Here is a 23596-nt window from a genome sequence, read left to right on the forward strand (position 1 = left end):
CTGCTCTATCTGTGTTAACCTCTTCCTCACAGACAAAAGTAGACTTTCCTGGTGGAAAAAATATGAGTTTATTCCTTCCTGCACTTTCCCCAGCCTCCTGAGACCATCTCTCAGGTCTCCTTCTGAGGTCCCCTGGAGTCCTGGGGCAATGTGATCTCTTTTCTTGATGCTCTCTTTACCTCTGACAAGTTTCTTAAAGAATAATTAAAGAAACCTTTCATTATCATGAAGACGAGACTCTTCAAGTCCCTGGATTTCCCTTCTGTCATGAAATCCATAAAGGAATAAAAAGCCCAAGTGGGAGAGCATTAAGGATTTGGATATTTGAACCTTAGCAAGGTATTCCTTGTAGTATGAGCACAGCCCACCTGTGCTATTATGTGTCAGAGCAATACTAAAATGCTTTGCTGACAGGCTTGCAGAAGAAACAAAAATCTGGTTTGGGTACAAAAACAAACACAGCAGCCAACCTCCTAAATAATTTGTGGCTCCCGCATGAGTTTTTTGCACCAAAAAGGCAGAAGATCATTCAGGGAGAGACAAAATTATAACCCCAATCTCCTTCTGTTGAAGGGAGGTTGATACTTCAATTATTTATGCAGGTTTGAAATATTTAGCTCAGCATTTACACCCTTAAGGAAACTATAGTTACCACTTCATCATTACATGGAGCCTATCATTTATTCATGGAATCAATAGGAACACAAAGCAGCCGTAATGCTTCATTCCTTTGCATGCACCACAGGGGTCAGGGCATACAGCATCTCTGTCCTTCTGGAGGGAACAATCTGATTTTTGTGGTCAACACAGTTGCCCACAAGATGCTTCATGGCAATGTGCTTGATATTAAAAAAGATAAGTCCAGAAAATGGGCAACAATCCAAACAGGAGGCTGAATACCATGCAAGTATTGCAGGGTGCTCAAGTGTGTGCATGATGAAAAGATGGAGAAAAGGCCACATGTCTGCAGTGAGTGTAATAACTGAAATCCCTGAAGATTTTTGATGGACTACTGTGCTTTTACTGACGGGTGATGGTAGAGATGCTGACTGTGATCAGATTTCTAGCAGCAGGAACTAAACCTGGGAGCTTGTAACCTGAAATCAGAAATATTTATGGCTTCCCTAAGAATCTTGCTTTTAGCAATGACCAAAGCAGGCATGTAGAGAGCATTGTGTGGCTCGGCCACTCCTAAATGAAAATAATGCCTTGCAGTACTTCCCCTCTTCAACAGCATGATTTTACTTTGCCCTAGGTGACCTCATTTCATTGTAGGGTAGTGTTGTGGTTTAACCCGGCTGGCAGCTAAACACCACACAGCCGTTCGCTCACCCTCCCCCCTCCCTCTCTGGGATGGGGGAGAGAAACGGGAAAGTGAAGCCTGTGAGTTGAGATAAAGACAGTTTATTAAGACAGGAATATAATAATAACAATAATAATAATAATAGTGATAATGATAATAGTAATAATAATAATAATGTGTAAGAAAACAAGTGATGCACAATGCAATTGCTCACCACCCGCTGACCGATGCCCAGCCTATCCCCGAGCAGCCAGCCCCCCCCACCCCGGCCAGCCACCCCTATATATTGTTTAGCATGACGTCAGATGGTATGGAATACCCCTTTGGCCAGTTTGGGTCAGCTGTCCTGGGTCTGTCCCCTCCCAGCTCCTGCTGCACCCCCAGCCTGCTCGCTGGCAGGACAGAGCGAGAAGCCGAAAAGCCCTTGGCCTGGTGTAAACACTGCTCTGCAACAATTAAAACATCAGCATGTTATCAGCGCTCTTCTCATCCTAATCCAAAATATAGCACCCTACCAGCTACTATGAGGAAAAATTAACTCTGTCCTAACTGGAACCAGGACAGGTAGGAATGTCTAGTTTCCTTTGGCATCCATTGGGGAAGTTACCAACAGGTAGATGCTGCTTGGTTTTAAGAAGTCATTCTTTTTAAAAACAAAAATAAATAAAATTAGAAACACACTCCAAGGAAGCTGGCATGCTAATTCATTTTCCTATGACTGCATTATCATACAAACAGAGCGGAAAGCATCCTTCCAAAGCATGATCATACAATACGGTGTTAATCCAATGTTATTATCTTTAAAAGCCCCTTATGTCTCTCAAATTTCTGTTATAAACAAGGAAAAGGTTGCAGTGAAGTCATTCTACACCAATCACCCTTGTTTCAGGTTCAGCTGAATACAGAACAGCCAAGCAAAGATGTAGGCTCAGCTTTTTATAATCTTCATAACTGTGCCTCAGAAGCTCTATATGCCCAGTCTGTTAAGAACGCTATACCGCTAGCTACTCTACTGGCCCAGACATACCTACAAAAAAACGTTATACTGACTTAATATTATTAGAACAAATCAGCATATTGGTTATTCCAGCCCTGACACACAGATTGCTATCCCTGAGCTGCACTGCCTGAGACCTCTGTTACTCCTCACCTCCCCTAGCTCTGCCACCCGCGCCTGCAGCATCTGCAGCCCCTTGTTTCCTGGTACTCTTGTCTTAAAGATCACCAGAAATACATACCCTCTTGCAAATGTTTAGGCACATTTACTTTCTACCATCATTTATCATAGTCCCATCTTCTGGTAGTCATACAAATAGAATCTGACATGCCGTAACATCTGCATTACATTTAACTTGTATTATTTTATTTTGAAACATTACCTGCTCCAGGACTCAGATTGCTCTATGCCCCATTATAAACTAGACAGAAATATAATGGAAATTAATCATACTTAGGATGGATCTCAGCAGATTCTAAGACTACCAATGGAGCTCTTACGGAGCAATAATGTTCTTTTGACAATAAAGGGCAGCTGGATTCATAACATGAATAATAACTGCATTAATTCTCATCATAAAGAGCTTCCTCATTTTGTAACATGGATGGGGACGGTGATTTTTGTAAGCCCATGACTTGGTAGCCACTGGAAGGCCGGATACTGGTATCTTGCCTCTTAAAAAAGACATTTTCCATTTGATGGGAGATATGTATATTTTTACATGTGTCTGGCACTTAGGAACCCAATGATTCTTCTACCTGTTTTGCTTTTAACCTCCCCTTTGAGAAGAGAACTATTTGTTTGTAATCCACTGATTGATTTATTTTTAGTTACCATGTTAACCAATAACCCTCGCTGTGGCTGCAGTCGCACTCCTGAAATGTTGATTCAAGGAGGCTGTGCAAATCCCCAGAGAACTGTGGTTCCCTCCCTGCTCTCTCTACTAAATTACATTACAGAGATGCAGTGATGGACGTGGAATGCCCCCACAGGGCTCACAGCCCAGACACCAGAAGAGGAAGGTTCCCAACTCCTCGCTGTTTTACAGGACAAGCACAGAATTCACTCTTCCCTCTGCTCTGTTCATCAGTGTCACCAGCCAGACACAGCAGAGCTGGCGCTATCGGAGTGCTTCGCGCTGTCACCGTGTACTGTCCTGCGATGATCTAGGAAGGCTGATCAAGACTTTGGGGCAAGAAGAGGGAACATCTGTCACTAACTGCCAGCACACCCCTTCAACAACACAGCCTTTGCCCTTCCTGAGTCTCCGCGGAGCTTTCAACACAGCCGTTTCCTCCTTCCCTCTCGTAATCTTTTGCACATCAGTAAGACCTTAGGTAAGGATGGCAGAAAGGAACAAAGCCAACAAGAGGCCCACAGCATGTCTGCTGGTCATCTGCTCACAGCCAGCCCACCATCATCCTGGGCACCAGAGCACAGCTGGCCTGACCTGGCTCCACCACCAGCAGTGACTTCGGTCTTGGTCTTGTCAAGCAAATGTATGTTTATTTTTCTTTTCCAAAATAAAAACCTGGCAGGAAATGATGACAAAGGTAATATACCTACATTTCTATAGAGGTTGTTGAATGGTGATGACACAACTCCCTACTAGTACCAGTACAAACCCAGTATGATGCACAAGCCAACTGATTTAAAATCCAATAGCTGAACTCTGAAGCCTACGGGTCTATAAGAAGCCAAAATCTTGAACATTTCTAATCCCCCCCTCACATCCCACACCCCCTCATGCACTGGTTTTGTCAAACATTAGTCAATAGTTCTACCAGTGACTCAGAGGAAAGTCTCAGTTGCTCATTTGGCAAAAAATGCAGCAGTCTATGAAGTGGTAAATATTGATGATGCCAAGTTTCTAATAGAGGGCAACCTGGAATGCTTCACCAAGCATGAAGACTAATTCAACTTCACTTTAGAGAAGAAAGAAAGGTCATATATCAAAGGATAAAGGCAGCAAAAATATACCCAAAAATATATAATATTAGCAAATATAATATATTTTGCTATAATATAGCAAAAATCTATAATGCTTTCTGAGGTCATCAAAAACTGTTCCTGTTATGGAATCGGGATTTACAATCCACTACTGAATTCTCAAGAAAGGAAAAAGCAATCAGGGTCATGAATCCCTTAAGCTTTGGTTCTCTGTGCAAATTCTGGATATACAAGCTGGAAACTTAGTGGCATAAGGAATGATTCCCAGCTTTTCTTGTTGGCTTCTTACTCTATCCCGTCTACAGCAGAAAATTCAGTAAGAAAATTCCACCAGGAAGTGGGAAAGCTTGACAAAACCATCATGAAAGCAGCTATAAACCGATAAGCAAAATTGCCTTCCTGTGGAAAGAACAGTGGTATTTTAACATTTTAGAATGTGAGATCTCCTGGCATGGTGAGAAGCTTGAAATGAGGATTTCTGTTCAGGGATATTGTATCAGTTTATTGTGTGTATTGTATCAGCTTAAGTGTCTCTTCCTTTTCCCTTGCCAAACACAGCAGCAGAACCGCTTACACTTTGTAATATTCATCATGATGCTTTCTGGTGACTAAATTGCATCATGGACATCTGATGACCACAGTGTAGTGCAGAAGATTGCTTTTGGCAGCAGTGTTTTACACAAAACATGATTAAAAAAAAAAAAAAAAAAAAAAAAGAGGACACAAATGACAAAACCCCTACATCTCCCATGCACTACTGAGACAATTTACGTCCAGACTGATATTGAAATCAACATGATACAATATCAAATCTGGTTTAGTTTTTCAGTGCTGGATGTATAGCTATTTTCCCAAAGTTATTTTTATTTTTATTTTTTATTTTATTATTACTGTTTTCCAAACTTCCATCTTTCAAGAACCAGCTCTCCTGTATAGAAACTTCAGCCCTACTACATAGCTGACTCCACACCCCGTGCACAGGGTTCCATTAACCCCCCTGCCAAAGTGGGTGGAGGGTTAAGTAAGACAGAAGATGGAGGGAGGGGGAAAACGGGCATTTCCAGTGATTTCCCCTTGACCTTCTTCCTTTTGCTTACAGCTGATCTTAGGAATTAAATTCCTCAAATCCTGGTACTTGAAGTACATCCCTGTGAGCTTGGTATGTTCCTCCAAATTTCTTTCTCAAATCTGAACCTCTCTGTCAGTGAAAAGAACACCCAGGGTACATGACCACCAGCAGGCATCACCTTTAAAAAAAAGACATAAAAATGGTAGTGGTTTCGAGAGCTGGCGGCATCCTTCCTTTCCTCTAAAGGAAATGTCTGCATGCTGCATTACCAGGCTGTATTCCTGCAAGGGAATAATTACTTCAATATTCCTTAGTAAGACATGCACACTGTCACTGTAAATTTGACACAGATTAATATTAAACTGGATTTAAGATGCTGTTTTTACACAATGTGCTTGTAATTACCTGGCTAATAGCAATGACTATGATAGAGCAGTATTGTTAGTTGCTCCGGGAAAATTAAAATCAAATCCCAATTCGACATTCATTGAGAGCCCATCAAGGAAATTCACCTGGGTTCAATGGAAGGATTTCCTTTCTACTGCCAGTGAATGCATGAACAGTCCTTGCCCTCAGCTACTGACCTATAATACCAGCGTGCACGAGCCTGAATAACATCCATGAAATCTTCTGGTGCTACGGAGCAGGTGACTGCTGCCCACAGGGCCAGCCTGGGTCTTCCCCACAGCAGGGACAACGATGTGCTGCCAGGAGTAGTGACCGAGGCTGAGCAGAAAGGGGCAGCAGTATCCATGGGAAAGCTGTCTCCGTGGACTTCTGTATCTTGCCCCAAAAGGAAACTAAGACAAAATCAGAAATAAAAGCAGTGCTTTGAGGAAAAAGGTCTTCATCCGGCTTGGAACAATTACGTTATTTCTGAGCAGAAGAGTGCTACAAGGATGCTAAGAGAGTTGGGGATGTCAGGGAATGTAGTGGCAGGACAAGGGGGAACAGCTTTAAAATGAAAGAGGGTAGGTTTAGATTAAATTTAGATTAGGAAGAAATTCTTTACTATAAGGGCAGTGAGGCCCTGGCCCAGGCTGCCCAGAGGAGCTGTGGGTGCCCCCTCCCTGGAGGTGCCCAAGGCCAGGCTGGATGGGGCTGGGGGCAGCCTGGGCTGCTGGGGGGGTCCTTGCCCATGGCAGGGGGTGGAACCAGGCGAGCTTTAAGGTCCCTTCCAACTCAAACCATTCTGCGGTTCTATGACAACTGTCAGAATTAAGAAATCAGGCTCTGATTGTTTCTCAGGTTTCTAGAAGTCACTGGCAGCTTTTTACAGTTATAGCTTGCATTCAAAAAAAAAAATATATATATACAAAACAAAATTCCTCTGTATTGAAGCCCAGTATAAACTCCCGCAAAATTAGCTCGCAATATTGTCACTGCCACTGTTTACCTCTTTAGCATGTCACTCGTAACTTTCTACAAATTATCCCTTCACATAAAGAAAGAAAAGAGAATTACAGTCATCAGGAGAGCACACAAACAGAAAGGTTGGTTGCAATTCAAATAAGAGTTCCAAGATTTGAAACTCATTAATGCTCCTTTCTAGAAAACTCCAAAAAAGTTTGTTACTTTCTTGATATGGTCATAGCAAAGCCAGTTGGGGTAGCAGCTGAGATGCTGACTTGCTGGTGTGACCTACCTTGTGCTGACTACACGGCTCGTACCAATCATCTGGTGAGCAGATCCTCTCTGGGTGTTCACCCTCAAGCTCCAGCAACACAACCTTGAGCTCAGCATGGGAAATCTGCCCACCTGTTTTCACCACACAGCATGCACACACCTTGCAGGCATGTCCAGGGAGGAGAGACTGCATTTAAACCCTTCACAATAACCATAGCAAAGCCCAAATCTTAGGTCCTTCAGCTTTTTCTATGGTTACAGTGAGCTTCTGGAATGAGGGGCATCCCGTGCCTTCCCCTGTACATCTACTCAGCAATGCCAAATCAGTACAGAACGGGCTGCAGGCATGGGAGTGCAGTCTGAAACTCTGTCCAGTTGTATCCTTGAGCTTCATTCAGTGGGGGGAAAAAGGTGTTAGGGATTTAACATAACTCAATACCAATATTCCACAGCAAAAACCTGCAGCAAACAACACACGTGTGCTCAGACATCTGCTTCTGCCTTAACTATTCTCACGCCAGTCTCACAGACATTTCTAGCCCCGATTATACCCAAGTAATTATGCTAACTAAGGACTGCTGCGGAATGCAGTGGTTCTGCCTTACGCCTGTGTTCCTATCACATCCCCAAAGATTTTATACCTTACTTAGTTTACTCCAAGCTATAGAAAGTGGGTGGAGTTTTACCTGTATACAGGGGATTTGGCAGGGACATCAAATGTCAAGTTGGATGACCAGATTTACAAACCATACCTTTCTCTGTCCCACAGCCAGCAGCATCCTGCTACTGATAGTCAGCACAGACACTGATGCATACACTGAGAGCACTTTCAATATCCTTGGCCCAGAAAACATAGGTGAGCCATGGAGCCAAGTGCACTTCTATGTCAGGCCACTCTTTTACTGGGAAATTAAGTATCACAGAATCATCTAGGTTGGAAGAGACCTCCAAGATCACCTAGTCCAACCTCTGACCTAACACTAACAAGTCCTCCACTAAACCATATCACTAAGCTCTACATCTAAACATCTTTTAAAGACCTCCAGGGATGGTGACTCAACCACTTCCCTGGGCAGCCCATTCCAATTCCTAACAACCCTTTTGGTAAAGAGTTCTTTCTATTATCCAACCTAAACCTTCCCTGGGGCAACTTTAGCCCATTCCCCCTCGTCCTGTCTCCAGCCATGTGGGAGAATAGACCAACCCCCACCTCGCTACAGCCTCCTTTAAGGTACCTGTAGAGAGTGATAAGGTCGCCCCTGAGCCTCCTCTTCTCCAGGCTGAACAACCCCAGCTCCCTCAGCCGCTCCTCGTAACACTTGTTCTCCAGACCCCTCACCAGCTTCGTTGCCCTTCTCCGGACTCGCTCGAGCACCTCGATGTCCTTCTTGGAGTGAGGGGCCCAAAACTGAACACAGTACTCAAGGTGCGGCCTCACCAGAGCCGAGTACAGGGGGACAATCACTTCCCTAGCCCTGCTGGCCACACTGTTTCTTATACAAGCCCGGATGCTGTTGGCCTTCTTGGCCACGTGAGCACACTGCTGGCTCATATTCATCTGACTGTCAACCAATACTCCCAGGTCCTTCTCTGCCAGGCAGCTTTCTAACCACTCATCTCCCAGCCTGTAGTGCTGCTTGGGGTTGTTGTGCCCCAGCTGCAGGACCCAGCACTTGGCCTTGTTGAACTTCATACAGTTGGTCTCAGCCCATCGGTCCAGCCTATCCAGATCATCCTACCCTCGAGCAGATTGACACACGTACCTAACTCGGTGTCATCTGCAAACTTACTGAGGGTGCACTCGATCCCCTCATCCAGATCATCAATAAAGACATTGAAGAGAACTGGCCCTAGTACTGGGGGACTCCACTAGTGACCGGCCTCCAACTGGATTTGACTCCATTCACCACGACTCTTTGGGCCCGGCTATCCAGCCAGGTTTTATCCCAGCGAAGCGTATGCCAGTCCAGGCCATGCGTAGGAAGTTTCTTGAGGAGAATGCTGTGGGAAATGGTGTCAAAAGCCTTACTGAAGTCAAGGTAGACCACATCCACAGTCTTTCCCTCATCCACTAAGCATGTCACTTTGTCATAGGAGATCAGGTTTGTCAAGCAGGACCTGCCTTTCATAAACCCATGCTGACTGGGCCTGATCACCTGGTTGCCCTGCAAGTGCCTCATGATGACACTTAAGATAATCTGCTCCATGAGCTTCCCTGGCACTGAGGCCATCATCAAGCTGCAGTGTTATGCGGTCAAAGACAGAACTTCCTCTCCCATATCTAGCCATACAAATAAGGATGCAAGGCCAGTGGCCTTGCAGGGTATCAGAAAACCCTATAGTATCAGAAGTGCTTTCCTTAAAGCGTTATGCTTTGAATAATCGGCTGGTTTCAGCAGACGAAAGAATCTATCACTTTCCATTAGTGCACTTACCGCCCACCATTTTAGGAAGCCGTACATTCTTCAATAAACTGAATCGACTTTCTGAGAACTATCAGGTATCGGCTACAGCTGAGGATGGATATTAGATTTGCTAAGCCAGGTCACCGGTTGAGAAAAACAATCAGATTCTGCATTCTTGCACAAAACTGAAATGTAAGTGCCCAGCCGTAAGTACTGCGCTTCTTTCTTTCAGAAATGACATATGATATTCATAATGGCTTGAATATTCAAACAAATCTCAATTGTGATGTTACGGTTTGCACAGTAATTAGCCTCCAGGGAAAAGTGCTTTCAATTAACGAATGTAAACATGCCACCATCTAGTTATGCCTTTACATGTTCCGCTCAATTTCAAGATTAAGAGCTGGAAGTCATAGCATGGGGCCAGGACTCATGGCACAAATGAAAAGCATGGTTGGGACTTGAAATCGACACTTTTCTCCTCTGCATGGCACTGCCTGACACTCCCTCATGTCTCCTGCTACCACGGCGAGGAAGAACATGATGCAGTTCGTGACTTTGCTGGCCTGTGCCAAGCCACTGACCCGCTGGCTGCTAAGACAAAATTCTCTGCTGGATGACCTTGCTTTTGACTAGATCTCAGCAAGCATACAGCACAAAGGAAACCTGCATGTTTATACTTGGGGTATGCAAGGGGAGTATCAAGGCCATGAAGCACAGGAAGACTCCACTGCTTTATGTTCTTGCTCTATTTATCCTCACTAGATGGCAAAGCAAACTACTAAGGATGAGTCTCTTTCAGCCAATGCCAGCTTAGAATACATGGTGGCATTCTTCTTAGAAGCAACCAAACCCCCAGTGAGCATACAGCAGGTGTAGGCTGCTTCTGAAACACAACCCGAGGCTGGCAGAAATTGAATCTGACTTCAGAAATTGAATACTGACTCCAGCAGGCCGTGGAAGCAGGAGCCCCTGTGGTGCCTGAGAGCCAGCTAAGACGGGTCACATTCCTGGCAAGGTGCACTGACTGCTTTGCCCCTGAATTTTGCTGGTTGACTGCTTTTCTACACTGCTTTTCCAGCACGTAACGCAGGCAGCTCAGAACGGGGTGGGGCTGGCAGAGGGACTGTGAGCAGAGTTCATGGGGCATGAGGGCAACTGATACATGTCTGTAATTGCTCTTATCTGGGAGAGAGGAGGCAAGGTTTGCTCCTTAAGCAGTGGTCCAGGGCCACTGCAGGATGCCAGTTAATTTTGGTTTATTGCAAGTTATGCCTTTTTAAAAAGCTTAATTTAGGAGCCAAAAAAGGTTGGGGGTGGGGAGGGGGGGTGGCCAGTGCAATAGCCCTCCTTGCACCTGCTTCACTCCCAAGACAGGTCTGTGTCTTATGCTCAGGATGCCCGGGACTGCAGGCTGCAAAGGCCAAGTCTGTGACATTTTCCCCAGGCAATTCCTTTCTGGTTCTGCAACTGAGCTGAAAAGGCAGACTTGACAGCTTCCTGGAGCTACAGGAAAGTGTAAGACGTACCCGTTGCTGAATATCTCGGAGAAAAGTACATTAGAATCCCAACTGGGACAATTTACACACAGCGATAACAGCCTGAAATCTCTGAATAAATTGCTGATTTTGAAATAGTGAATGACATGTTAGCAACAATGCACACTGAACAACGTGTGAGAATAAAAGAATAGGTTTCATAGCTCTTTCTGTTCTCTCATCATATATATTTGTGTGAGAATTCTTGCTGCCAGAGAGCCAGTGTGTCTAAAAGCATCTTGAAGAGTCTTTGACAAGTAGCTCCAGTTTATAAATGGAAAGTTTTGATGGCTTTTTCTCCTTTACCCATTTCCACAAAATATATAAGTTATGTTTTCTACATTTTTAAGCTTTATTTTCTACCCATCTTTGATTTCTCCCCTCTAGCAAAATTAGTTGTCTAGAAAGAGTAAAAAGTTGAGGCCTAATAAACAGCAGATGTTCAGATCCAGTAAGTAAATTTCCAGTAACTGCTTTATTGTTTTGTTTTGTTTTTGGGAAAAAAAAAAAAAAAGGGCCTGAGGAACCAGAAGTTGTTAACTACACAAACAATAAAAAAAAACCACACACACTGTATACCTCACTGAGAAAAGTCTCCATTCAGAATAAAAAGGGTTCATATTCTGCACAGTGATCTTTTTTGAAAATAACTCATTTCTTGTGGAATGCCCTCACTTTTCATCAAAATATTTAGATACTACCTTAACAAAGTTTCTGTGGAAACCTGTCAGCTCCTCAGTACTCCTGGTTATTATCAGCCCAGTGCTGGCGGTGGCAGCTGGCACCCAGGACAGCCGGTCCCTTCTCTCCCACCTCCCCGCTGCTGCCTTCCCCACTCGCTGCTGCTCCCTGCCACCCCATTGCCTGGAGGGCCACGCTCCATGACGCACACTTCTGCCCTGCGGTCAGTGTTTGTCACCTGAGCTGTTGTTGCAGGCGACAATTTTAAAGCAAGGTGATTCATTTGGCCAAGCTCACCCTGCAGCAATGCTTTCCTCCTAAATCTTCGTGTTGCAGCCTCCACCCCAAAGCAGCTTTGCAACTGCATTTTACGTGCCATTAATACATCAATACCTTGCAATGAGGGTCTCATGCATGAAGTGCCCCGAACCTGTCCATCATCCACTCCCTCCCTCCTAGTTCCTAGTCTCCTGAAAGCCAAGGACATCTTGTGAAATAGGTGTATGCCTTTCTGGAGTGGCCTGCTGTGCAGGTGGAAACAAGCAAAACTACAGCAGCAAGACTGGCAGCAGCAGGAGAAAATTACCACCGGTTTCTTCCATTCTCACCATGGCTGAGCAGATGGATAACCAGGGAATTCTGTCTTCAGCTCAGAACGAACTTGGTAGAAGTATACTTTGTTAGATCAGCTGGAACAGATGCTGCTGCTATGGTCCATATAAGCCAGAAAATGTCAGGCAGCAGCAGCAGCAGAATCCTTAGTTTCATTAAAGTGATAAAAGCCTAAACAGGAAGATATTACTAGAGGAAATCCACTGGTATGCACTCCAAGCCCCCAGAGCTCTGTGTTAGAGCCCCAGTGGGTCAGAAATCTCTCTGTAGCTGCCGATTTTCAGCCCTAAAGGACTCGGTTTGTGGGCCAACATGGCAAGTGTCTGAAAAGCAAGCTGCTGCGCATGGGCAGATCACTGCTGAAAATGGCAATCTCATAATTCGTGACCCAGTTATGGATTTCCTGGATGTTCTGGACAGACTTGCCTTGAAAATATACATTTATTTCCAGGCCAAAGAAACGGCACTCCTCCCAGAAAAATTCCCAAAGCCAATACTTTTTTTTTTCTCCCTTCTTTAACCTCAGCTTCTGCTGTTTTGTATTCAGTGAATAGCAATTCTCTAGTTTAAAGATTTCTAACTAGAAAAAACTATTTTCAACTCTAATCTTTAATAATCACCTGACCTTTAGAATTCATTTTCAATGATGAAAATCAGAACACAGGGTTTGTTTTCATCTGTTTTGCTCCCTTGACACAAAGCAAACAGCTGCAATCTCCTAATTTTTCTTTAAACAAAACTGAGTCAACAGCGTGTTCATGGCTCTGCCATTCCCCAGTACTCTCAATATGCCAAGGCTAATTTAGGTTGAGGCATAAACCATCTATACGAAGAGTTTAAAGGATTGAATCTATTACTCTCTAAGTAACATTGTAGGAGTGGATTTTTAGAATTAGAGCTCAGTGACTTGTTCATATTTGAACCGAAATATTCAGTTCTACTTCTCATGGAAGCTTTGTAACTTAAAATAACCTGATCTTCTGAAAGAACTATCCCCAAAGTTCACTTCAAATATCGGGTAACAAAGACAAAATGTAGACAGCTAATGTGAAGATGATACTCTCAAAGGAACTGCTTGACATAACAAAGATAAAGGGCAAGTAACAGAAACAGTTTAAAGATGAGCTCTGATGTTCATTCAGAAGTCAACCTCATCACACAGGAAGTTTCAAAAGTCTTCACTGACTGTTTTTGGCAAGTGTGCTTTCTTCTGATGCCCATCCTCACACACACACCTAGCTATGCAAAACAGACCCCTACCAAAACTGCAGGGCCATCTGCCATGCCAAGGCAGCCACAAAGTCCAGGTGAACCAGCGCTCATTCTTCAGCTGTGATTTACATCCTTTTTGTGTGACAGGCCTTCATTGCTTCAAGGCACTCTCCTCCCAGCCACTATTCATCGGCCCTGCCTGACCGTTCATTCGTCTTGGAATCTAAGATGTGTTCCCCAAAGTTTTCATTGGTAGGTACACTTTGCAAGCATCAACATTCAAAGCAGCAACCCTAATGTCTTCCTTTCAAAAGAAGCAAATAGCCCTGTTGGAGAAATCAAATACTCGATTCTAGTGAATCATCTATTTTTTGTTTCGTTACAATGTCCATACTTGACAGGTTGATTTCAGTATCAGTGCAGCTCCCCAGACGTATTTTATCCCGGTAACAATAGAAAACATTCTTGGTTTCTCACTCTTACCTGCTCCCACTGACCTGCTCCTTGAATCAGTCTCGCTACACAGAGGATGGGAAATTAGTTCCCTAGATTTGTGATCTGTTTGAAGTGCACAGTAGCAGATCTAGCTGTGTCACTAACATCTGTCATCTGGTAAGTGGTATTATCGAAGGAGTTAAGTTTCCTAGTCATGTTCTGCTTTTGCTGAATATAAAGCAATGAATACAAAAAGATGGACTCTTTCCTGGCCCCTTTCCTGGCCTCTTTCAGCATAAATATGAACCTAAACACTTGGTATGAAGCACTACATCTCCTCCACTGAAGTCCTTGTTTGAATTCCTAGAATGTGCTCTTTTCTTTCATTTATTACCTTGTAACCTATTCTGCTCAGGCACTGCCTTCATTTCATTTCTCTCAGAGCCAAGTAAATTTTTGGCACTCAAAACAATAATAAATATTTTCTGCTCATTTTGACATTTTCATAGTACACACAAATCAATTGCCTGGCATCCACCAGCAGCACAAATACCATGAAAGAAGTATAATTGACCTCAGGAGTTAACTTTCCACACCAAGGAGGGATGTGTCGACAACAATTCGTTTCAATGGTTCATAAAACACAGCTTAAGTTCCTGCCCATCAACGAGGTAAAAATAGCCCTTCAGGAAGCAGAATCTTCCTGAACAAGGCATCTGCTTTTGCTGAACATTTGCCTTTAGAGTAACTCTAAAACCAGCTGAGCAGTTAGAAACCCAAACAGTTGATGTAAAAATAATTTGTGAAGAGCATGGCAAGTGCTTCCTGGAATATATTCTACATGGATAATAATCATATATATCATATATACATTTTCAAGTGATTCCACGATAGCTTTTGGAAGTAAGAGTAAGACATTTCACAAGTCTCAGCGTGATTTTTTTTTTTATTTATTGTTAGAACTAGTATTTTTTAAAACAGTTTATTCATTTTCAGGTGCCTCCCTTTGAGAAGAGAAGCAATGCATGACTTCAGTAAGAGTACATGGACATCCATGTAGAAGGAATGGTCAGGTAGGTTGTATGGATACAAGAAACTGCATTTCAAAAGACGTAGGGGAAATAGAAGCTATATATCATTAATTTGAGGTCTTTCTTGGCCTAATAATACATTTCATTTATACTGAGCTGCTGAAACTATATCACACATCTTCCCACTGGGAAGACACTTGGGGAGACACTTCCCTTGGTGATTCCTCCAGACTGCACACTTACTGGCTGGAAATGATCCGTGCCAGCAGATCCCATGCAGGTTCAACATTGCTTTTCTGAATCTCATCTGACAGTGGTTCCAGACTCTGCTGCTGCCTTTGTCCCCACATACATTTCAAAACATCATTCATCTTAACTACAACCCCCTGATGCCAAGGACAGTCAGAGGAAAAGACTGATGACAGACTAGATGGAGACTACAGCATGAGGTAAAACCAAACTCTGCTGTCCAAGAATAAGGAAGAATTATGAAGCAAACTGCCAATTCCCTCAATCATGACCAAAGGTCCCTCTGAACCCATCCTGCTGTGTTTGCAGGAGAGAATCACATGCCTAAAAATGCTACATATGCTGCATCCCTTTATACCTTTCAAATATAATCTCTCCCTCAGGCACCCAGCACACATCAGAAACCTATCCTCAATATCACCACTGTTCTGGCAATATTTGTACCCTCAAAGAGAATATTTATTCCATCTTCCCTGGGCACATAACATAGTTAATACAGTGTAATAGTGTGAAGGAAGCAATACAAAAATGAGGGCAGTGGGATATCTGCTGTCGTAACTCTTCACTTCTCTATGCAGAAATACCAATGTCTTCCTTCTGTGGGATTTCATTCAGGACTGTTCCATTTAATTTGGTGTTCCTGCAACCATCTTAATTTCTCTGCAACGAACATATCCCTGGCAAGATTCTGGTCTTGAATAAGTGCACTGTAATGCTAATATCTACATCTGCCAGACTCCTTATTTCCACGGCTTGCATCTCTTCAAAGGCAGAAAGAAGCAGGGTCCCAGAGGATGAGATTTTCCACATGTTGTTTCTAATGATATCAGTGGAGTCACTCAGCAGTGAGCAGAATTAGAACCATGGTTACAAATTGCTCCTGGGGATGGGAGAGAACATGAATGATGCCAGGTAATGATTGCTTGCTACCCTTAGGGCAAGGGGTGATCTCACTCCATTTTATATATACACTATGATTCGCAGTCGGTGAAAGGAAACACACTTGTAGGTGCAGTTCAGCTTAGGCTGCAACAGGTCACCTGAGCTGCAAACTAACGTACCTATTCCCTTCCATGGCAATTAAGAGATTCTAAGAGTGTGTGAAAGAAGATGCTCCCATGACAACTCTGACATCTAAACTTGGGTTATTTCTCTCCTACTTGTGTCCAGCAAAGGAGATAAAGACCTACTGTAAGTCTGCCAGTTCTCAGTCTCCCTGAGCAGCGAGTCCAGAATGCTGCTTAAACATCGTTGTTTAGATTTGGTTTTCCAACCCTAACCCTATCAGTTTGCTGGCCACTAGGGATTTCAGCTGTGCAGGAACCCACTCACTCTGCAATGAGATAAGTCACCTATACTCCCCCGGGGACAGTGTGCCAGGGAATCAGAGACGAGCCCGATGCTCAGGTCTTACAGCACAAGAAGCACCAGAAGACAGCAGAAGGGCGTAACTGGTACAAGGATGCTAAGCGTTGTCACAGTTCTCAAAAGATGAGTCTATTCAGATTCTCTCCACATTGTGGGGACCTGCCTTCCAAGCCCCGACTTGTTGGAAGAAGTGCCCAGGAAATTTTGCCCAGAACCTGTACTATTCCAACAGCGCCTCAGTGGGGAGAGAGAACAATCGATTGTCTACTGAATGGGTTTTTAAAGAATGGGCACATCTATTAGCATGAGGAGGACAGCTTGTTGGCAGCTTCCAACCAACAAAATCTGCTGTCGTAGCAGAATATCGGGTCTGCCAAGCAAACACGCCACAAAATGTGCAGGGAGTGCACTGGAAGCTAACTGTGGCATCTCTGGGTATGAAATAATCCAGTGCTGGGCAGACAAGTCTGGAGGAGCATCTCTGGACCATCACAAGTCTCTGTATCTCTGTGAAATTCCAAGGTTGGCTGCAGGACTAAGCCAGGCTCTGCCTCATCCCGAACTTCGTAGAAGTCTTAATGGGGCCAACAGGTCAAATTCCTATTCCAAAGTCAGCTGTTCAGATACAAGTCTAAGCTACTTACAGAAGCCTTGTTTACAGTCAGTGAAGGGAAACAGGGATTCCAGGGCAGGTAATAATCTTGTCACCACATCCAGGCTGAAGACCAGGAAGGTGTGGTATCTGACAGAGGAAGCCACCAGCACAGGGCTTACCTCCCAACCCCTCACAGCCACCTGTTCACACGCCTCTGCAGCAGACCCACAGACCCACCCCCAGTTCCTCACCAGAAACAGCAGAAATTTTCCGATTTACAGGGCAATGTCTGAAAGAACTAAACCAATTTCCTAGTAACAGCAGATATATGGTACTTAAGCTTTACATCATCTGAACAAACAGTAGGAAATTCCCCTCCGTATAATGAGGATTACAGGCCAGCAAGTGACTCGTTCACTGTCAGACCAAAGGTATTGCACAGTGAGGAGCTGAGCCTGGCCTCTTGAACTGTATTCACTAACAGCTTGACCTCTTCCTCTCCCACTGTTGTGATCTGTTGCTTCCAAACTTCTGCATAAGTGAAACGAAACTCTGGCACTTTAATTAAGGCCAGCATTTACCCAGGAAATCTCTTCTTTTAGCTCCACAGCTTTTGTGGATACACTGAATAAGAAGCACATGGAGTGCTGGAATTAAGAGGATGTAAAAATAATCCATACAGAACAGCACAGCAAGGAACACCCTGAGAATCCATCAGTCTGAAATGCATTTGGATACCCTCTGCACGGATGGCAAAGAAAGATGAATTTGACAGAGCAATACTTAAAATTCAGTTTTCATCCAAAGAGCAAAGCACTTAAATTAATTGAGCTTAACATCCATGTTGAGAGCTCAGCACTGTTATAATCATCACAGGAGAAAGGCTGGATTATGACTGGCTGAAAGAAGCACAACGCATCCTTAACAGGCTATTCACTACTCCTCAGAAACCAGTAAGACAGAAAAATGGCAGCCCTCACAATTTTGATACAAAAGGATGGAGTCGCGTTGCTTTTTATGCAAACTTTGAACCCACCACTGTTCGTGTTCTATCCCCAAGAAATAATACATCTTACCTAAGCAGAAATGTGACACAGCCTGTGCTATTGCTGCACTTTTCTGGGTTACTTATCAAAATACAATATCCTAGGAACAAGAGACCTTTTAAAAGAATTATTTTCTGTTTGTTTTTAGCTACACCAATAATTCATCCCAACTAACTACCACAAGCTCAGTAGCTCTCCTGACCTCCCTCACAGTCTGCCTTTCTCTTCTTCTCTCCTCCCCTGATGGATGCCTGTGGGAATTTGTGCAGTTAGACAGAAATCCCCCATCCATGCATTGTCGGAATTAATGTAACATCGAGAAGCTGGAACAGTAGGATTCTTATCCAGTGAAGAACAAGATTTATCGCCCCTATAAAGACATACGGACTCTGCCTTTGGTCAGTCAATAAATTGTTAGTAGTCAAAACACCCCTTACAACCTGCCAATCTGCCACTTATCTTCCTATATCCAGTCCCAGAAGAACTGAGCTACTCATAATTTTTTTTTTTCTGGATCACAGAAAGAATAGAATATCCTTCCACACAAAACAATCATTGCAGAGGTGGGAAGAGCACCCAATTTGTGCAAAACCCTAAAAAAAACATTTATTTGAGTAAGTTTTCCTACTTAATGTTTACTGTCACGCTGTATGCATCCAGGCAAAGACTATTTTTGATATGTTCTGCAAAGCATTCAGTATACTAAACAGTGCATTAAAGGACCATTACTATTCCAAAACAGCATGCTGGAAGTTGAGAAGTGCCAGCAGTAAGGTCACTGTGGCCGCCCTTTCCTCTCCAGCTACCTAATGATACGTTTTCTCTCTGTCTCATTCTCAGAAATGACTGAAACTGTTCAAAATAGCTCAGATGGAAGCAGGCACATACACAATTTTAACCCGAAAGTGCTTGGCAGAATGATAACTGGAACTCTAAGAAGTGTAAATCAAGTGTCACTGCGCAGTAAAAATTGTATCACTAGTTTCCACAGATTCCATCTACAGCAGGTAATTAATGCAGGGGTCACTGTCTCTCCATTGGGTAAATAAATAAATAAATAAATAAATAAGCACAGAGCATTTAAACAATTTTCCTGTTGTGACACAGATAGCAAAGGGAGAGCACAGTAATCCTGAGTCACGATCCTACACAAACACACTGACTCCATCTTCATTTTGTGGAAATCTTAGAAAGGCAAGTTCCTAAAATGGGAAAGGGATTTCTATGGAGCAATCAGAAAAAGAAAGGGAAAGAAATACCAGATATGAGAAAATTTCCCCAACAATAGGCTCCATTTCCTAAAGAAAAGATCCAAGAGCGTGCTGAGCATCTCCCTAGAACAAGGAATTGTTAACTGGCAGAATGAGCTGAGCAGCTGGGTGGGGAGGTCACCGTCACCTCCAGGTCTGGATCTGTTTCCTCCTGCTTTCCACGAGGGATGCGTGTAGCCAGCCTGAGAAGAAAAGAAAGATCTGTCCTCGGGGTCACTGCCATATGCAGTGCTGAAATTGCAGATGTGAAAGCACACAAAGTTAAGAGGATACTTCACATCAAGCCAAACATTCAAGGTCAAAATGTTCTTTCTCTGCTTCCTGAAACCAATAGTGCCCCAATGTACTTTCTGTTTCCCCCTGCATGTAGGATGTGAAACTCTGCATTCTCCACATCACTGCCAAAGAAGCCAACTGCATACAAGCGATAACAAGCAGAGTCTCAGGGACGTCTGGAGATGTTTATGATAAACACCACAAAGTCCCATTCCGGTCTGAGAGAAGACAGCAGCTCATCTTTGAGCTGTGATTTCAGGCAGTTGCAAAAGATTCATAAAGAATTATTCAGCAGACACGTAATCTCCCCTGATAAGAAATACCAACTATCTGGAGCAGGATTTCCCTGTGTAAATTGAAATCAGCTCTGTGTAAAACTGAATTAAACCTTTGTCACAAAACTGCAGACCTGTCAGTTATATTTTTTCCAGGTTAAGCTGGTAAAATCCATTGAGAACACAGCCTTTAAACAGAACTTTTTACTGCAATAGTTGCTTTTAGAATAACAGCAATAAGACGATCCCTTCTTCAAACTCATTAAATCAGATTGCTTTACAGCACAAAATCATGAACTGCACCATGCTCTACTTAGATAACTATTTCATGAGCAATACTGATTTTCTACAGTAAAGCTGCTTTATTTCCATAATTGTCCCTCCTGAGAAATTTTGTTAATTGTTCCTCCCTCTTCCCCTAGCTTTAATTCCAATTTTCCCTCTCTAGCCTAAGGGAATAGAACCAAACGGTTTTCATCTGGAGTTTGGAAAGCTGGTCAGCTTTCATTATGGTCTCAGTCACTTTTAATCAGCTGCCCTAAAGAACAACTGGAAATAATTAACTGAGCTTCTCCTTGGCTTTCAGGTTCAATAGAAAGGCAATCAACTGAAGATAGACAAAAGGACAACACTCCTATTAAAGTCTGGGAACTTCCCAAGAAGTCAAGGATGTAAGACCAAGCATTGGGATGTCTGTCTGTGCCAGTTAAGAACCTAGGCAAAAAGTCTTGCAAGATTTGTATGTAATTTACAAGTGCATTTTATGCTGCCCATTTCTCTGGCTTTGTCCTGGATATTACTTCTCCAACAGTGTGGATAAAGTCAGTCAAGTGCTCTTGCATAAATACAGACATGACCTAATTTTCAAATCTTCCCAGAGCATACAGCAATCATTTACCTGCTGCAGGAAACAGATAGTCATGGGCCAAAGTGTTTGAAATAGTGTGAGATAGATGGTGGCTGTTCTGCATGGAGCAGCATGCAGAAGAGGTAGCAGAGAACTCCAGAAGCAGAACAATCACCATTCCTAACAGCAGCAGGGAAAAATACAGCATTGCAGTACTTAGCTTAAAAGCTTTGAGAATTTCAGCTTCACGAGATGGGACTGAGCTGATTTAACAGCTCCCAACGACAGCTTCTGCTTCCTTTTGCTCAGAGATCTCGCCTCCCTCCCTTACCTCAAGCCAGCCCCAAGCCTAGTACAGTCCTTCCCTGAGCAGATTCATCCCACCAACAAGAAGCTGCTTTTCGGGCAGCTGAATTGACCCATCAGACGATTAATGAGCTCCGCCAGAACTAGTGCAAACAAAGGATGAGCATAAGAGAACTTCCATTCAGCAGTAATGAATCATGAGTTCAGTCCAGGTGATCATGAAAGATGTTCCTCCTGCTGCAGAGACCAGATGGCGATGAGGTGAGGAATGCACAGAGGGACAGATCACCTCTGGAAGCCTACTTTGAAGCTACTGCTCAACGTTATCAATAACAATATCACCGTTCAAAACTTACTTTTATGTTTATGGAGGACAGGACTTAATCATCACCTCTAGCAGATATCTCTGTACTGCAGATAATTGATTTCAGTAAGCCTTTTTCTATTTGGAAGTAGGATCTTTGTAGCTAGGCTGTGCAAAAGGCAGAGGCTGGCAGGACTGCTGTTACTCAAGGGAAACAATGGTTCTTGTAGCTAAAGGGCAGGGCTGTTTTTTTACATTTTCAGAGAGCCAGCTGGGGGGGAAATACTCATAGAAAAATGAAGCAGCCTGGTTACATGTTTGTATCGTCATTATCTGAGTGGAGCTGTACTCTAATATCAAGCTCCTGTAAAATGGACTTCACAAATGGGTAAATGTGGTCAAGGTAGGTGAGATTCCCCAGAATAATTAGATCAGGACACAAGGCTCTTCCCATCACACACATACTATACAGCCCTTGATCACCAGTTTGTTTCCTCATGAAATTCCTTCACAGCAGAAATATGTGCTGAAAAAAATCCCTATTCCCTCTTAATTTCTGTCTGCTTTGCCATAAAATCATTTATTATAGCGAAGAATGATTACTCAGAAACTCTTGGCTGTTGCAGTGCAGGAACAAGAGGGTCCAGAGGAAAACAAGACACTGGGGGCATCCGTGTCGTGCTGCCAGCCAACACTGGCTCCCCAGGGCAGAGCACCACGAGCACTGTCTGTTGCCTTCCCTCCAAGCAGGTTGCACGCACATACAGGAAAACTCATCTCAATAGACTGAAGGCCTGGCTTACCAGCAATTAAACTGCAGATCAAAGGAAACATAAATGGGGATGTTGCTTTGCTTATTAGTATCAGCTCTGTCCTTGATTGCCTGAAGGCCTTTCCAACAATGTTGACTTTAATTACTTTAATGAGAGAGAAAATGATCTGAAGGGTGTCGGCTCAATGGGGCAAGGTCCTGATAAAAATGTTAGGTCTAGGATCATTAGTTTAGCAGTTAACAGTACATTATCTTATGTTATTGGAGCTAAATGTAAACAACTCCTGAAGCCCAGCTGCTCTCAGGATTGAAGCTGGGGAAACAAATGAGAAGGAGCTTTGAAATGAAGTTGTATTGGTTCTGTTACCCACTTTCAACAGATTGCTCTTTGTTGATCCATTACAAAAAAAAAAAATCTTGTAGAGAGTAAAGCAAAGCAAATTTAATACACTGTGGGCTTGTCTTCAACAAAACACTCATGACAATTATTTAAAACAAACTTTTTGAAGTGAGGGAGTTTATCCAAAGCAAATTAAGATAAAGCAAATCAAGGCCACTTCAATTCTTAAGGGAAGCCCAAGCTGCTAAACAAGGGACCATACATCCGCTAGCAGTGCTAGCAGTCCTGGGTGACTTCTCTCAAGCCACAGAAAGGCAAGATGGAGTAATTTAGCTTCATTTGTAATGAAAAGGGATTAAATTGCATTGCATGACCTGGTGGCTGCTGCAGGTGAAAACCACTCACAGCTACCACAATTCAGCTGACACACAATTAATTTTGAACTGGGTAATGTGATTATGATTCTGAGCCATAAGTATTTGATACAAGGATATAATATGGTTAAATAAATCCCATTTAAATTTGCATTAGATGGGGGTAGTGCCTGCAACTGTATATATAGCTCCTCCTTGTGTTCCCAGTGTGGAGGATTAGAGTTGTTGGTTGCTTTGGCTTGGAATTAGAAAGGAAACTGCATGAAAATAAATAAAATCAAGGATTTTACTTCCCAAGGAAAAATCCTTTCCTGAACTTTCCTCTGATAGTGTATTCTTATGTATAAGCTAGGCACAGGCTTCAAAGATAACTGAAGCCATCCTTGGAGATTCCAACACATTGCTATTTCAGGCTTCATTTTTTCTCTGTCTTAGAAGCAATTTTTTTTTTGAACAAGTCCTTTGAACATCTTTACTGGTTTGTGGCTTGTGGAAGCAAGCTGCATCTTTTTAACAGCCTCGGAGTCCTCATCTATTGTGAAAGCCTCCTTAGAGAGCAACCCCCAAACTCTTAAGTAATGTCTGAGAAACACATCCAAGTGGATCATTATGGAGAATAAAGATTCTTCTGCAGGTAAATGAATGTGTACAGAGGCCAGGGCTATCGTGCTCTTTCTCAATATAAAGGAGATCAGTCTTTGAAGGATGGATGTG

The 23596-nt window shown here is 43.2% G+C and overlaps 1 protein-coding gene and 1 long non-coding RNA gene across 2 annotated transcripts in view; one reads left to right on the forward strand and one right to left on the reverse strand.

The window, feature by feature from the left end:
* The window catches only part of LOC308181640 (acid-sensing ion channel 2), a 526264-nt gene that overhangs the window by 341577 nt on the left and 161091 nt on the right, over nucleotides 1-23596 (reverse strand). The window lies entirely within an intron of this gene.
* The window catches only part of LOC308181648, a 39746-nt gene that overhangs the window by 13439 nt on the left and 2711 nt on the right, over nucleotides 1-23596 (forward strand). Inside the window, exon 1 of the long non-coding RNA XR_013941537.1 lies at nucleotides 1-23516. This exon is cut by the window's left edge and continues 13439 nt beyond it. This is a non-coding gene — a long non-coding RNA (uncharacterized lncRNA). The remainder of the gene's footprint in view (nucleotides 23517-23596) is intronic.

Source organism: Anser brachyrhynchus (assembly GCF_964034855.1).
Source record: "Anser brachyrhynchus genome assembly, chromosome: 22".
In the NCBI taxonomy this organism is placed as follows: Eukaryota; Metazoa; Chordata; class Aves; order Anseriformes; family Anatidae; genus Anser; species Anser brachyrhynchus.